The sequence below is a fragment of the Bombus pyrosoma genome, linkage group LG10 (assembly GCF_014825855.1).
Source record: "Bombus pyrosoma isolate SC7728 linkage group LG10, ASM1482585v1, whole genome shotgun sequence".
NCBI classification, from domain to species: domain Eukaryota; kingdom Metazoa; phylum Arthropoda; class Insecta; order Hymenoptera; family Apidae; genus Bombus; species Bombus pyrosoma.
This window is the reverse complement of record NC_057779.1, coordinates 4796668-4809912: the sequence shown is the minus strand read 5'-3', so window position 1 is coordinate 4809912 and position 13245 is coordinate 4796668. Positions and strand designations below refer to the sequence as shown.

Genomic DNA, 13245 nt, shown 5'->3' with positions numbered 1-13245 from the left:
CGCGACGAACTAAGGTAAAAGTGCTCGCGGCATTAAGAATTAAGAGGCCAGAAAAAAAGAGAGCAAGAGAGAGGGAGGAAGAGAGAGAGTGGGAGAGAAAGAAGCCCGCCACTGAGAGAAGAAGGAGCATATCGGTCTTGGTTATCTAGGCTAAAGGCTATGAGCGCGATCGATTTCACGAGCGATCTTTCCGTACGCATGAACGAGAAATCAAGGCCGTCGCTTTATGCATCTTCTTTGATGGTCGACGGAAACGACTGTATACCCACGCCTCCTCTTCTGCTTCCTCCTACACGTGATCCTTTGAAAAAGTCGGTCGAAGATCGATAATTAAATATCTTTGCCTGTTCGCGAGACCATGCAGGAGCGTATACTTAAAATATATCGAGGACTCGATGACGATGATAAAGACGCCTGTAAGGAGCAGCGACGTAGTCGCTTTTAAAAAAGCGATTGATCAAAAAATACACCGAGTATTGGACATCGGTGATCGATGTCAGATACTTTTTCACGCGAATGGAAATTTCATAACAAGGAGTTTTCGTAGAACTCGCTGCTACAGCCCTGTGTGTGGGCCGCGACAAGGTCCTGTCACAACGCCCCCGCCGTTTTGCACAGAGAGGTCTAACCGCTTGGTGAACGGGGCCTTACGCGCGCGTATCGACCTTTTCGCCCGAAATGGTGAGACCGAGGATATCCGTCGAATCGACGGCTTACTCTTCGATTATCTGTGTCACGGAGAGACTCGATCGCTCCCCGCCGTACGAACAATCCAACAACGATCGCGAGCCTCCTAAGAGAGCACCTCAGAAGGATCATCTTCGATAAAATCTTCGTCGTTCGGTTTCCTCGATCGGTCACGGATTTGACGACAATTCGAGAAAAAAATAGGAGATGGAACGCGAAGCGTAAAACCGCGTCGAAGCGTGTCTCTGTGTCTTGGAGGCGCGTAAAAACGTCCTTAATCCGGGAATAGATGCGGGCATCCGTTTGCGATGTAATGCACGCGATGCCTACGTACTTGTCGGATTCAAGGGCGACGTATTCGAGCACCGATGATTTTAAGGCGTCGTTCTCACATTCCCCTGGCAATTAATGAATGCGCGAATACCAGGCCGATCCGACAATAGATACGATTTGCAACCGACCCCGCACGCATGTTTATCGATGCGCGTAAACGCGACCGATTGCAGCGTTCTTCTAACCTACGCCAATCGTCGATCGCTAGATCGGCTAGCCTAGACCCCATTATACACCATAGACGAAACGGAAGCCAGATTCGATCTGTATCGAAAAATACGGCATGAATTTGACACGAGTTAAATAACGACGTGCCAAAAGTAGATTTAGCTCTGGAGAATGTCTCGTTGCAAAGGGGAACCCTTTACTACGTAAGTATTTGAGAAGCGTTGGAGAAGCGGTGATGGGAGTGATTCGTCCGTAACGATCGAACAAAGGGAGATAGAAATATTCTAATTGGATTTAACCAGGATACCGTTAAGCATTTAGCGGTGCATGTCACAATTGTTCAGCGTCTGATCGTAACACACTGTGGTGAGTCATTCGGTCTTGTACCGTTCTCGTTTCAATGGGGAACGCTGGACCGTTGCACGGACATTCCGTCGAAACGCAAAGTTCCAGGATCTCGAATTCCAGTACGGAACGTACGCTATTTGAAACGCTGACTAATTACGGAACCGCGTAGGATCGTTCGCGAGCTTTCTTTCTCAGACTTCTTCGAGTCTTATTTCACTCCGGTAGAGCTTCGCCGACGAGACAGTGATTGATAAATATGTTCTAGGTTGTGGGGAAGAACCCGAAGATCGTTTAGAATCTAGCTATTCAAGTGGCATGCTTTTTGCTTGCGGTTCCGTTACTCGTTTGCGTTGCGAAAAAGCTTGATGGCGATCTATGCTGTTACGCGTTGCTTGTAGTCTTCGCCGAGCTATTACCAGTACGAAATATATCTGAAGAAAATGTTTGTAACAGTCGAAGCAACGAACGAGGCAATCCAGTTTCGTATAGCAAGTCGGCGCGCGCCTCTAAATCAATCGATCATCGTGGCTTAATCCAACGGCGACATCGTCCGGTGATCGTAAGACCGCTGCGATGAACATCGACCGTATCCCAGGCCGGTGCTGCAGGGATCTGCAACGTTTGATACTTGAAAACCGATTGGAATTGCGATCTGTATTCCTTTCGACGATGCAGAATATAATTATCATTGAACGCGATAAATATATTTTAACGTGTGAAAAATTTAATTTCGTTCTACCTGTAAAATAAAAAAAAGAAATTGATTTCCGATTTAGGAAGCGGGAACGATTTTCGAGCAGATTACACCTTACGTCATCGTGTCCAACGATAGCCTTGCTCTTTAAAGAAGCCGCTGAAAGTAAATCGTCCTAATGCTACGAATTATCGAAATTCGATAACGACCTGAATCCCGCATAACGTATATCTCGATTGGAATTACGCTAACGCACGTTAGTTGGTACGTTCGATGCAGAGACGAAGAGCACAAAGTTGTTGCTTTGGAGAAGTTGCGGAACAAATACGGGAAACGAGCGTCAAGCTGCGAGAGTTACCACCCATTTCCAGCTGTTTCTGATAAACTATTTTCTGCGTAACGCGTCCTGACGTGAAGCCGACCACAATGCTGATATTTCGCGAAATAGCTTTTCTCTTCGTCATCGAATATCTATACGTAAACTCCGAATAACTTTCCTTGCAATCGGTAACGCGTAGGAATACAAGCGATAGACGTCTTCGTTGCATAGTTGCGGTTACCATTGCATCGCAACGCTCAAAACAGCAGTGACAATTGCGAAAAGATAATCCTAGCTATTATCCGACGTCTGTTTTCTTTTTTTCTACGTCGGACTCGCCATATCGTCATAAGGGGGGAAAAAAATGCCATGGAACGTCCCAGATTCTGGAATACTCCGTCACGTTCGTAATTTCATCAAGGAACCGGTGTAAATGAACGCTGACATTGAGCATCGACGATATGATGTCACCCGCGCGGAAGTGGCGTCATTTAGCCGTTCAATTTAAGGCATAAATAATTCGTGTCTGGTCACGATGACCTTTATTTCGTCTCTACGCTCACGGCATGACAATCCACTCCTTCGACCTATTCGTGCAAAGATCGAGGATCGAGATCCTCGTATACGATCGAAAGCGAAATTTACAGGATTCTCGAGCGCGCTCGAGTCTCGGCGATATCATTCAGTCGAAAATACGGCGAAGCCTAATATAGATAAAAAAAAAAGAAAAAAAAAGAAAAATACAAAATCGTTGTAAAAAAGTCACGGAGCGGAGCCATTTTCCGATAGTGGCCGGTATCGCGGCGCGAGATAAGAATTCCATTCCCGCGAGATTGATATTTTTCAGCACACGTCGTAAATTTTGGGTGAGCCAAAGGGAAAGGAAAAAAAAGGAAGAAAAGGGAGAATGGCGACGTGCCAACTGCAGCGTTACACAGCATCTTTCTTCGATCGGTTTTTGCGCCCGTCCTTTTAATCTACATGACTCTCGCACCGTTTCTCTTTGCCTCCCTTTCCCTCGATATTGCTCCCATGTCCTCCCTCCCTCTTGCTTTCGCTCCTCCCGTTCACTATTAGACATTTGACTCATACGCGATCGTGCGCGGGCGATCGCCTCGAAATATCGACGAAGGATTAAACCGCCGATCGACACAGTTCCTTTACGTCATCCCTCCGCTCTTTGCAACGAGGGCTTTCCCTTTCTTGCTTGCGTCGCTTTCAGCGCGAGCAATCGGTCGTGATTCATCGAACCATCAGCGCGAGCCGCCTCGAGATTTGTTAACAAAGCGCTCGAAAGTATTTCAATTAGCATTTCTTTCTTACATTATTCATAAAAGCGACCTACGACCAACGACGAAAGCGAAACTTTGCGTCGTGGCCGCGATCGGTTCGAATGAATATTGCACGTTTCGATGAAAAATTCTCGAATATCCAGAAACAGTGGAAACTGGAGCCACACCCCGATGGTTATCGTTTCAAAGTTGCGTACTCGATCAAAATTAATCCGAAGAAAGCGATCTTTCGTGAGACGGTTTCGTACGCGCTTTTTATTTAACGATCGCGTTTACTTAACTTCCCACACGAGAAATCGCATCGTTGCGACTGGATCGCGAAGAAGACGGTAAACCGAGAAAGGACCTATGGCCCTCCGACACTGACATTCCCCAACGATTGTGTCACGCGTGTTTATAGGCTTCCGATGCGTTTTCGTCCAACGCTGTGCGCTCGATCGTGCTCTGTCAGGTCACTGTCACCTGTGCTCGCTCTCACGTGTCCGACACGCTATTCCAGATATCTCTAACCCAGCGTTCGAGCAATATTTTTTACTTTTCCCTGGCTGCAACGGGAACAAGTATCGCGCGAAGAATGTCGCGCGCGTGGGATTATTCGATGCGATTTTATTGGACTCGTTTGACACAGGAAAAGCTGCCTACTCTCGGTCCGCATTTCCGGCCGAAGCTCGATATCGCCATCATTCGACTCGGTGATATTCCTCCTGTTGCATTCCACGCGCTTCGCCGCAACTATGGCGTTACGGTCGATATTAGCGGCGTTGCTAGCAAACCATCACTCGCTCCGGCAGATTCTTTAAAATTCGATCGATGAGTCGCATCGTTGAACTTCGTTGCGCGTTCTCGTACGCACTGTCGGTTTCTAACCAATGTTCACGATCGGAATGCCGCACCACTTGCCCGCTATATTTAGATACGCGAGTTTTAATTGAGCACGCGACAACCTATAGCACTCGTGTACGAAGTATCGGGACAACCAGAGATCGAAAATAACGAGTCGTCGCGCATCGACTAGTAGTCGCTGTTCCTTGTCGCAAGGAAGAATTCGTTCCGCACATGTGTGATAACGGGGAATTAGATGGGCGATCATGGATTACGAGCATCGGGCGTGTAACGAGGAACTTAATCGATCGTGTTACAACACGCGAAGTCGGCCGTATTCAGCGATAAAGCATGCGACGAGAAAGGAGAATGGAAAAGAAATGTTAGCGATTTGACGTTGACGAATTTTCGATTTCATAGATCGCGATCGACTCGACCGAATGACGTTTCGTGGTGCATGCAAAAATATCAATCCTTGAGAACTGTTTACATTCTAAAAAAATCACGATAGAAAGAAGTGAACGAACGTATGTCATCGGTGGGGATACAAAGGACACGCGTATGGCGTACGGCGTACCACGAGAGTTATGTAAAAGAGAGAAGTGCGACCAGCGAGTACTCGGCAGAACGTAAATCCTGGCGAGCAGATTTACTGTGACGGAAACAACGAGCAGAGGGATTAACTTTTAAGATATAGCCGACAACACGTTAGGGCCACGAATATTTAGGAGGATGACGCGCGTGTAATGCAGAGTGAGAGTGGAACGCTCGTAATTCATAAATTATACAATGGCGTACTAACATCGTTGACCGGAGGGCAATTAACCCTTATTAAATAAAGTGATACGACCCTGACACAATCAGGAACCACGGTCAGTTCTATGCACTCGACATAATGTAATTTAATAACATACTTCCTCGTGATTAATAAACCCTTGCCCCGTAACGGTGGCCAAATCTGCCTAAATCCCATGGACTGCCCCTAATATCCAGATGCCCTAGCGATAAGCTGTATCTTGTAAGCGGCAAAACTTGTACAATAACCAATGGAACGATAAGAAAAATTTCACTAATGGATTTGGATAAAAATTGCTTCACCGAGAAGAACAATGAACGTGTGGGTCGAAGTTATCGAGTTGTCACACCTTGCGAAAGAATGTGTAACTACAGAAACAGCGACCCAAAATTTATCGCAGGCCACTGTAAATGCGTCACTGGGAATTTTAAATCGCGGCAGTATATTCCGCCAACCGATAATATCTCGTTAGGGAAACGTTGCAAAGACAAAGTGAAGTTTTCCTTAGACGCGTCGCGATAACCAGATACGAAGCGCAACTTTATATCCAGCATCGAGTTGATCGCTCGAGTTCTAAAAAGCTAGGCTTGTTCTCGTTTCTTTGTAAGAGTAAGAGATACCCTGTCGAACGTTAGCCACATCCGTTTCTATCGTACAGTCTAACGCGCCATTCTTAGAAGCCGTTGGTGTACAATTTTCATGTCGTCGTGGAAACATTATTCCGAAGATAGGAGTGACACGCGAAACGATTACGAATGAAAAAGCTTCTGTTCTTTCAGCAACGGCCTCTTTGGGCTCCTTTTCTTTCGAGCTCTCGCGTTCACGGTCCACGTTCATTCGTCCGTAACGCAAAGACACCTAAAGGCTCGTTCTTCTCTGTCCCGATGCAGCCGCTCGATGATCACCAAAAAGGGAAAACTAGTAGTCGGATGTAAATCAGGCCGAATGGCCGTTAGCTATGGCACGTGCTCCAATCTGGTCACGAAACAGACTGCACCGAGATCTCCCAGTATTGTTCCACACATAACACACCGACCCCGATTTCTCTATTATCGGTGTTCTGGCTAAATATCGCGGCATCGAAGGACGCACGCTGCGTATTTGGCTTGCCACCGATACACTGGAATTCCTTACGTCCCCGACCGACACGGTCAGCCTTGATCGGAAACCGTATGGGGTTCGACGGTATCCTATCCTGAACTTGGCCCTGAAATATCTGCCTCGACGTTGCGCAATCCCATAAATTAACTGTTACGTGAAATTTAGTCCAAGTCGGGTTTCCCCAAATGTCCCCGAATGCGATTCAAATGGTAACGGATACGATTTACGATGTGCCTTGTAGGCGGTACACGGTATGCATCGGCGTGATTTCTCTTCGAAATTATTGCTTATCAATCTCCTTGAACGGGCGGCACTTGTGCAGCTTCTTGTTCGATCGTCGACCAGAACGGTACGTGATTCCTTAGATTTCCTTCGGTATAAAAGCAGAGGAATCAAAGGATCGTTTCGTAACCGGCAATGAAGAGGCAAGGACGGTTTTTGACGCGGCAAATGAAATTAAAGTAGAAGAATAATTCACTAAATCGCGAAAACTTTGCGTAGCTATCGGAATATTCAGAAGGAATATTTCGTATTTCGCTATCGTTAGCTCGCGATCGATATCCAATATTTTCAACCAAACACGGTCAATTTCTTGGAACAGCGGCTCCGACAGAATCTTTGGGGCAAACGCGTCGATTATCTTCCGCCCACTTTCTTCTGACCCTACGTCTGTTCTTCTGTCGACGAAGATTCATCGTCGAAATTAAAAAGATGCGAACGAATTTAACTCTCTTGAGCGCTCCCATAAGCAAGTCACGGAAGTTCCGCGTAAAAAGGGAAACCACTCCTCCTTTTCACTTCAAAAGCAAACCGTACCGCCAACGCGTCGAAACAGGATTCGACATCGTACGATTATTCCTATTTCTCCCTCACAGTTTCATCGAGCCGATTTATCTCGCGGGACTTCCTACACGAGGCAAAGCTAGGCTAACCTTTCGGGGACGAACTGGCACGGGAAGGGATGAAAAAGATCGAAGGTTGCAGTCTAGATAAGATCCGAAAGGGCGTGGTTGATTATAGTTGCTGTATATCGCAAAGGATATGTTCAGCTTTTCAGGGTTGACGCTATCTCGAAACTTTCGATCCAATTAATCGCATCGGAAACCCGATATTTATCGGGAAACGTTTAGGCTCGCGTATAGAGCGCATTGTGTTCTGCCGAGAGACGTTCCGGTCTACTCCTGCGTTTCTTTTTTCGCGACTATTTTTTTAATTGCAACATTTTGTCCTTGTATGGTAAATAACGCGTTTCGAGCGAAGACTCTCGCTCACCATCTCGTGGCCAGTTAAAAACCCGATAAAGAATCTACGATTCGAACAAAACCACTGACTCGCGACGCATTTTAACTTGCTGTAAATCATGGCGAGGATAAGGAATGCCGATATTGCATATAAAAACTACGTATCGAGGAAAAGAAAACTGAAAGCAAAACGGGATCATAAAACGATTCGTTGGACCATGAAATTATAAATGAATCGAATGATTGCCAGTCATCGAGTTCAGAAATCCCACGAGCGAGCGTGAAACGGTTCGCACGTGAGTTTACGTTACCGATATTCACCGGAATTATGATACGATAATCACTGATAGTTACGAGTGATCTATCGGATAAGCGATTAAACGTACCAGTCAAGGTTCTATTCTTCAAAAAAAAAATTGTCAAGGATTGAAAAGAAATTATTATCGGTTAATCCGATGATCAGATAACGAGCACTCGTGAAATCATGTTGTCAACGCGTAATTATTAATATATTATCGATTACCAACAGATCTGCGCGATCACGTACCATTTATACGATTGCTACGTGTTTACCTTCCATGTACGAATCAAGTGTGAGTCGGCGTTAAGTACCTACGCCAGAAATAAATATTCTGCGAATCAGCCGAATTCATATTTGCGATATATTCGAACGAATTAACCGACTGTTTCTTAAGCATGACAGTCGTCTATCTGGTTCGTTTATAAACACGTCTCGTGGGATTGCCGGCGCCCCGTTTGTAAAGTCACTACGTTACGTAGCCATAGGACTTGGCCAACGTTGGCCACGTTACATTACGAATCCTCCTCGAGCATTAGGTAAGCATCCCACGGGAGTCACGCGACTCCCGGAGGAGCACAACTGCCGACAAACACGCGACCGTTGGCTCAAAACGGTTTCCATTTTCCGCAACGTTTCTCAGTTTCTTCTTTAAAAATACTTTTCCCTTTCCTCTGTTGCCGTTTAGCACCGATGCGGCTCCGTTGTACGGCCCCGGTTTTCTTTTATCTATTCTGCAAATTTGCAATTAGCGAACTATTAAGGAAAAGTAAGAAGCGAAATCGTTTTGCTTGCCGCGAAACGACGCTCGTTTCAATCGGAACAAAAAGATCGATCCTACCTGCTGGAAGACAGAGAAGCTGAGGTTGCTTTATTACCGGCAATTACTTTGGTACCCTCGTCGATCGTCAGTCACTGTTAATTGAAATCTGTTCAACGCGAGGGTACACGTGTAATCACCCACAGAAATCCTACGTTGACCTCGCGCTTTCTGCCTCGACCGTTTCTGCTTCTAATAAATCAGCAATTTCTCCTCGTTGGAACGTCTTGGAAAGTTCTACTAACGCGACGCTCTCGGAGGAACTCTACGGATAATTCTAACCAGCTGTCCGGAAGAACCGATACCAAACTGCCTACGGTGCCGCGTTTCGAGGCGCTAATTTCCAATACCGACAGACTGCCATGCGAAAAGGTACACATCGACCTACGAAACAAACGTTTCCATTTCTCGTACCATTGATCGTGCGACGTGATCGCGAAAAGATGAAGACATAAATCGCCGAGGAGAAAAACAAGTCGTGGAAACGTACTCGGGCAATTACGCGCGTCATGCGTGTAATTGATAATTGATATCGTATCTTTGGTCGGTGGACTCCTGTCGGGTATGAGAAATAATTGACAAACCTCCATTTCGAAAGGCAATGGGATCGCGTGTCGCCGGTATCGTTCGATCGACGAGACGATCGCTTCGAACCCGATGATTCCCTAATCGATACGCGGTAACCATGTTCGTCGTCCGAGAACTCGTTTAACCGTAAATGAAAACACGACGCGCAACATTGGCACAATTCTGCTCGTTTCTACGAGACGCTCGCGCGAGTCCCCTCTTCGTTCCATCCTCGACCGTTCATTTTCTATCGTTGGGATCTTTCGAAATTGAATCGGATTTACGCGTTCAATCAGAATTCGCCCCCAAAGATGGTAGCGTAGTAGATCGCGAAATTGTGGTTGCTGCTTGTTCTTTCGTTAGACAACTTGCTTGTCAGCCATTCAGAAATCTAGAATAGTCTGGATACCGATATATACTCTATACTCTACAGGATAGTCTGAATACGAGGACATCGCATATTCTTTTCGCTGGAGCGCGCTCCGATCGCAGATAATCGTACAATCGTCTAGACAAGGCTCGCGCGAACCAACTTTATCTCGTCATTTTTTTCAACGTTTAACACGTAGCTATAGGAGGAGAAACAAAGGAGAGGAAAATATTATACGTGACGACGATGTTGGTGAGTTATCCTACTTTCGCTGGTGAACGCGGCGGAAGTTATGAGGTCGCAATACCGCGGAACTTGGTCGCGATGCATCATCCGCGGCTCGCGATTTCTTTTCCAGTCGCGTCACGAACCGCGCAATGATACGGCGGTGCGGCGATACGGAGCGGCGTTGGAGGATTAACGTGGATAATCACGGAGGGAAGAGCGCTGAGCCGGGGACGTGGTAAATCGTCGTAAAAGAGAGAAGGAGAAACGGTACGGTTGTACCTTGTTTCCTAACGTTGTCTCGTGCGTAGCGAGAAACTCGCGCCGGTTTACGACTTGTTCCAGCAAATGATAATAATTGACCTAATTGCGGCAAATGAACCGTTCGCTTAAATACGCCGTATATCTCGCGATTTGTGGCTGCCGTTTTGCGAAATAAGATTAATAGCTGCCTGTCCGAGAGAAACCGATGATCGATCGCGCGTTTTATCACGGCAATTTCGTAAGGTAACAATAGGCCTCGGTTTTTAACGAGAACCGTGGCTTGCAGTTAGGCTAAACGTCGGTCAACTACCAAAAGCGAGGTTTTGCTCGGCCGCGACGAATCGTGGCGGAAATTCGAACGGCGCGGAGCGGTTCCCCGCGATACGATCGGCGATTTTCGATTTCAGTCACGTGAGTCTGGCTTAGTCGCAAGCGCACAACTGGACGTGGCTACGTGAAAGTCTTACGGGTAACGCGAAACTAAAGTTCGATTGAAAAAACCATGAGCAGGGAAAAAGAAAAAGAGTCCGAGCGAATGGGTTCCCGTTGCTTTCACTCGAGCTTCGAGATAGACCAGCCTTCGAACGTTCCCGCAGCACGCGCGACTAGTTTATTGCATTTTAATAACACGAGACCTTGCGCTAACCATGGCTGAGATGTCTATGCGAAATATCGAAACGGGATCGTTCGGTGTACCCGTTTAATTAGCAGCCTGATCGCCATCACGGAGCGACGAAGGTTCGGTGAAATGTCGTGACGAGAAAACGAGCAACTCGTTGCGAAACCGACAGGCGAACGATGTACGTGGATACGAAAATACCGGTACCTTCGCGTGTCGTTTCGTTCTTCAACTTGTCCTAGGAGGAAAGTCAAAGCGTCCGCGAATACGTCACAGAGACCAGACTTGCAAAATATTAGCTTTAACTTGTAAGAGGATCCTCGAAAGCACGCGTGACCGTGTTCGCGGATTTGAAGAATGAATCAACAGTGTCGTGTACTTTTTTACCGATTACTGCCCAGCTGATAAACGTCGCTTACGCAATGCGCAAACACCGCAACAACGGTAATATCTTTAAGTTAGGTCTATCGTTGCGATGTAATAGATTTATCGCTTCAATCCAAGCCATCCTAATCGATTAAGCGCCTCGAATGGCGTGTATTATTCGGCTGGCGAAACAAGGAGCAAAAAGCGCAAGAAATCGCGAGGCGATCGCGTTACGAGATTGCACGGCATTCGTCAACGCTATTTATATCGGTTACACCAACTTCCTCTCTAAGGGTAACGTTATCGTCCAACTCGCCTGCGTAAACAGCATTTCGGAGATCTCTGTTGCGAAGAGATATCGGACTATGTCGTTTCTTCCACCGTGATACTATTTTCTTCTAGTTTCGTTCACATTAAATTCTTCGTCCGTATTCTCGTCCATAGTACAAAAATCGTTCGAGCTTGTTGACGAAACAAATAGCTAATGTAAATAAATGCGGAGCAGCAATCCCAAATCAATCGAAATCCAAATCCAAATAGGACAACGAATCCAATCGCTAGTAATCGCCTATACCACTAGAACATAAAACGATCCTGAAATCTAACAATTTTTGCAGGCAGAAAATACCAGACAATCGAAGGAGTTTTCTAAACACGACGGCAACGAGACAAGCCTGGAGGGTTGAAATCGACGCTAGCGTGTCGATCAGCTCGAATCAAGCTTGGGCTCGATGCAGTCGCGTTGCCATAGACCGGTATAGGTATCGCGTTACCTCGGTGCACCAGCCTCGGCGTTAAGACACCTAATTGCACGTTATGTTCGACGCGCACGTACGCACACCACCGAGCCCCTTACCGAATGGTAATGCTCTCTCGGTGACCACCTTGCCAGGCAGGAAAGTGGGTGAACTCTGCTCGTATTTGTGGCGAAGAGACCAGAGTATACGCGTTTCCTTTGTCGCCTCTCTACTCTCGTATTTTTTATTTTTTTTTTCCCCTCACTCCAGCTTGTCGAGCTTTCCATGGACGATCTCCGTGGAAGGGAACTTGAGTCTGTTCCTGACACGAGCGATTACTACGAGCTTCCAATTAAACATGGATTCTCCTCAATTTTTCGAAAAAAGTCCCTGCTAATTAATATTCTTCCGATACTTTAACTCGAGTGCTGTAGGCTGTAGAATTTTAATTCCACTATGACGAAGTTAGTGGATAGGAGGTATATCCAATTTTGCTCGGAAATCGCAACGCAACAAGCAAACGGGCAAGTGAGTGAAACGATGGAAGAATTCCTATTGCATCGCACGCGATATCAGGTTTTTTTTACTAATGTGCAAATAATCGAAAGCGCCATGAAATATGTTCGTGGAGAAACATAGCGCTTCTAGCGCGAGTATTCCGTGAGAAAAAAGTAACACGCGAGGTTGCACGGTATAAATCTAGCCGCGATCGATGTCCTCTTGGTAACCATTTCCGAGGACATTCCGTTTTCTCGAATGGGACCAAGAACTTGACGACGATCAATTTTTTATCTACTTGCAGTGAACAAACAAATTTAAAACGGATTCGCAATGGTGAAGCGAGCAATAGTAAAATCGATAAACGATTGGCTGTCTATGCAAGACAGGTGATGTAATCGATAGTGATGTTTGTCGAAAATACGTTACCGAAGGACGAGTCGCATTGCGGAAAGAGAGAAAAAAAATGTTTTTAACGTGGGAATGCGCTTATCTGTGCCACGGATAGGCGGAGCGAAGTGCCTAGACAACGACAGAAACTGTGTACGATCGTTTGTTCCTACGAGAAGTAACGACCCCGTTCAAGGACGTCTTATGTACTGGGTTACGCGGGCCAAGGTCGACCCGATTACGTGTCAAACGATGCTTTTTAAATAACCTTCATCGTCTCGGTTTACTTC

General features: G+C 46.3%; 2 protein-coding genes across 2 annotated transcripts in view; one reads left to right on the top strand and one right to left on the bottom strand.

Annotated features, from left to right (window-relative positions):
- The window catches only part of LOC122571508 (DNA-directed RNA polymerase III subunit RPC4), a 41325-nt gene that overhangs the window by 23449 nt on the left and 4631 nt on the right, over positions 1-13245 (top strand). The window lies entirely within an intron of this gene.
- The window catches only part of LOC122571502 (four and a half LIM domains protein 2), a 70042-nt gene that overhangs the window by 56204 nt on the left and 593 nt on the right, over positions 1-13245 (bottom strand). The gene's annotated exons all lie outside the window — the stretch shown is intronic.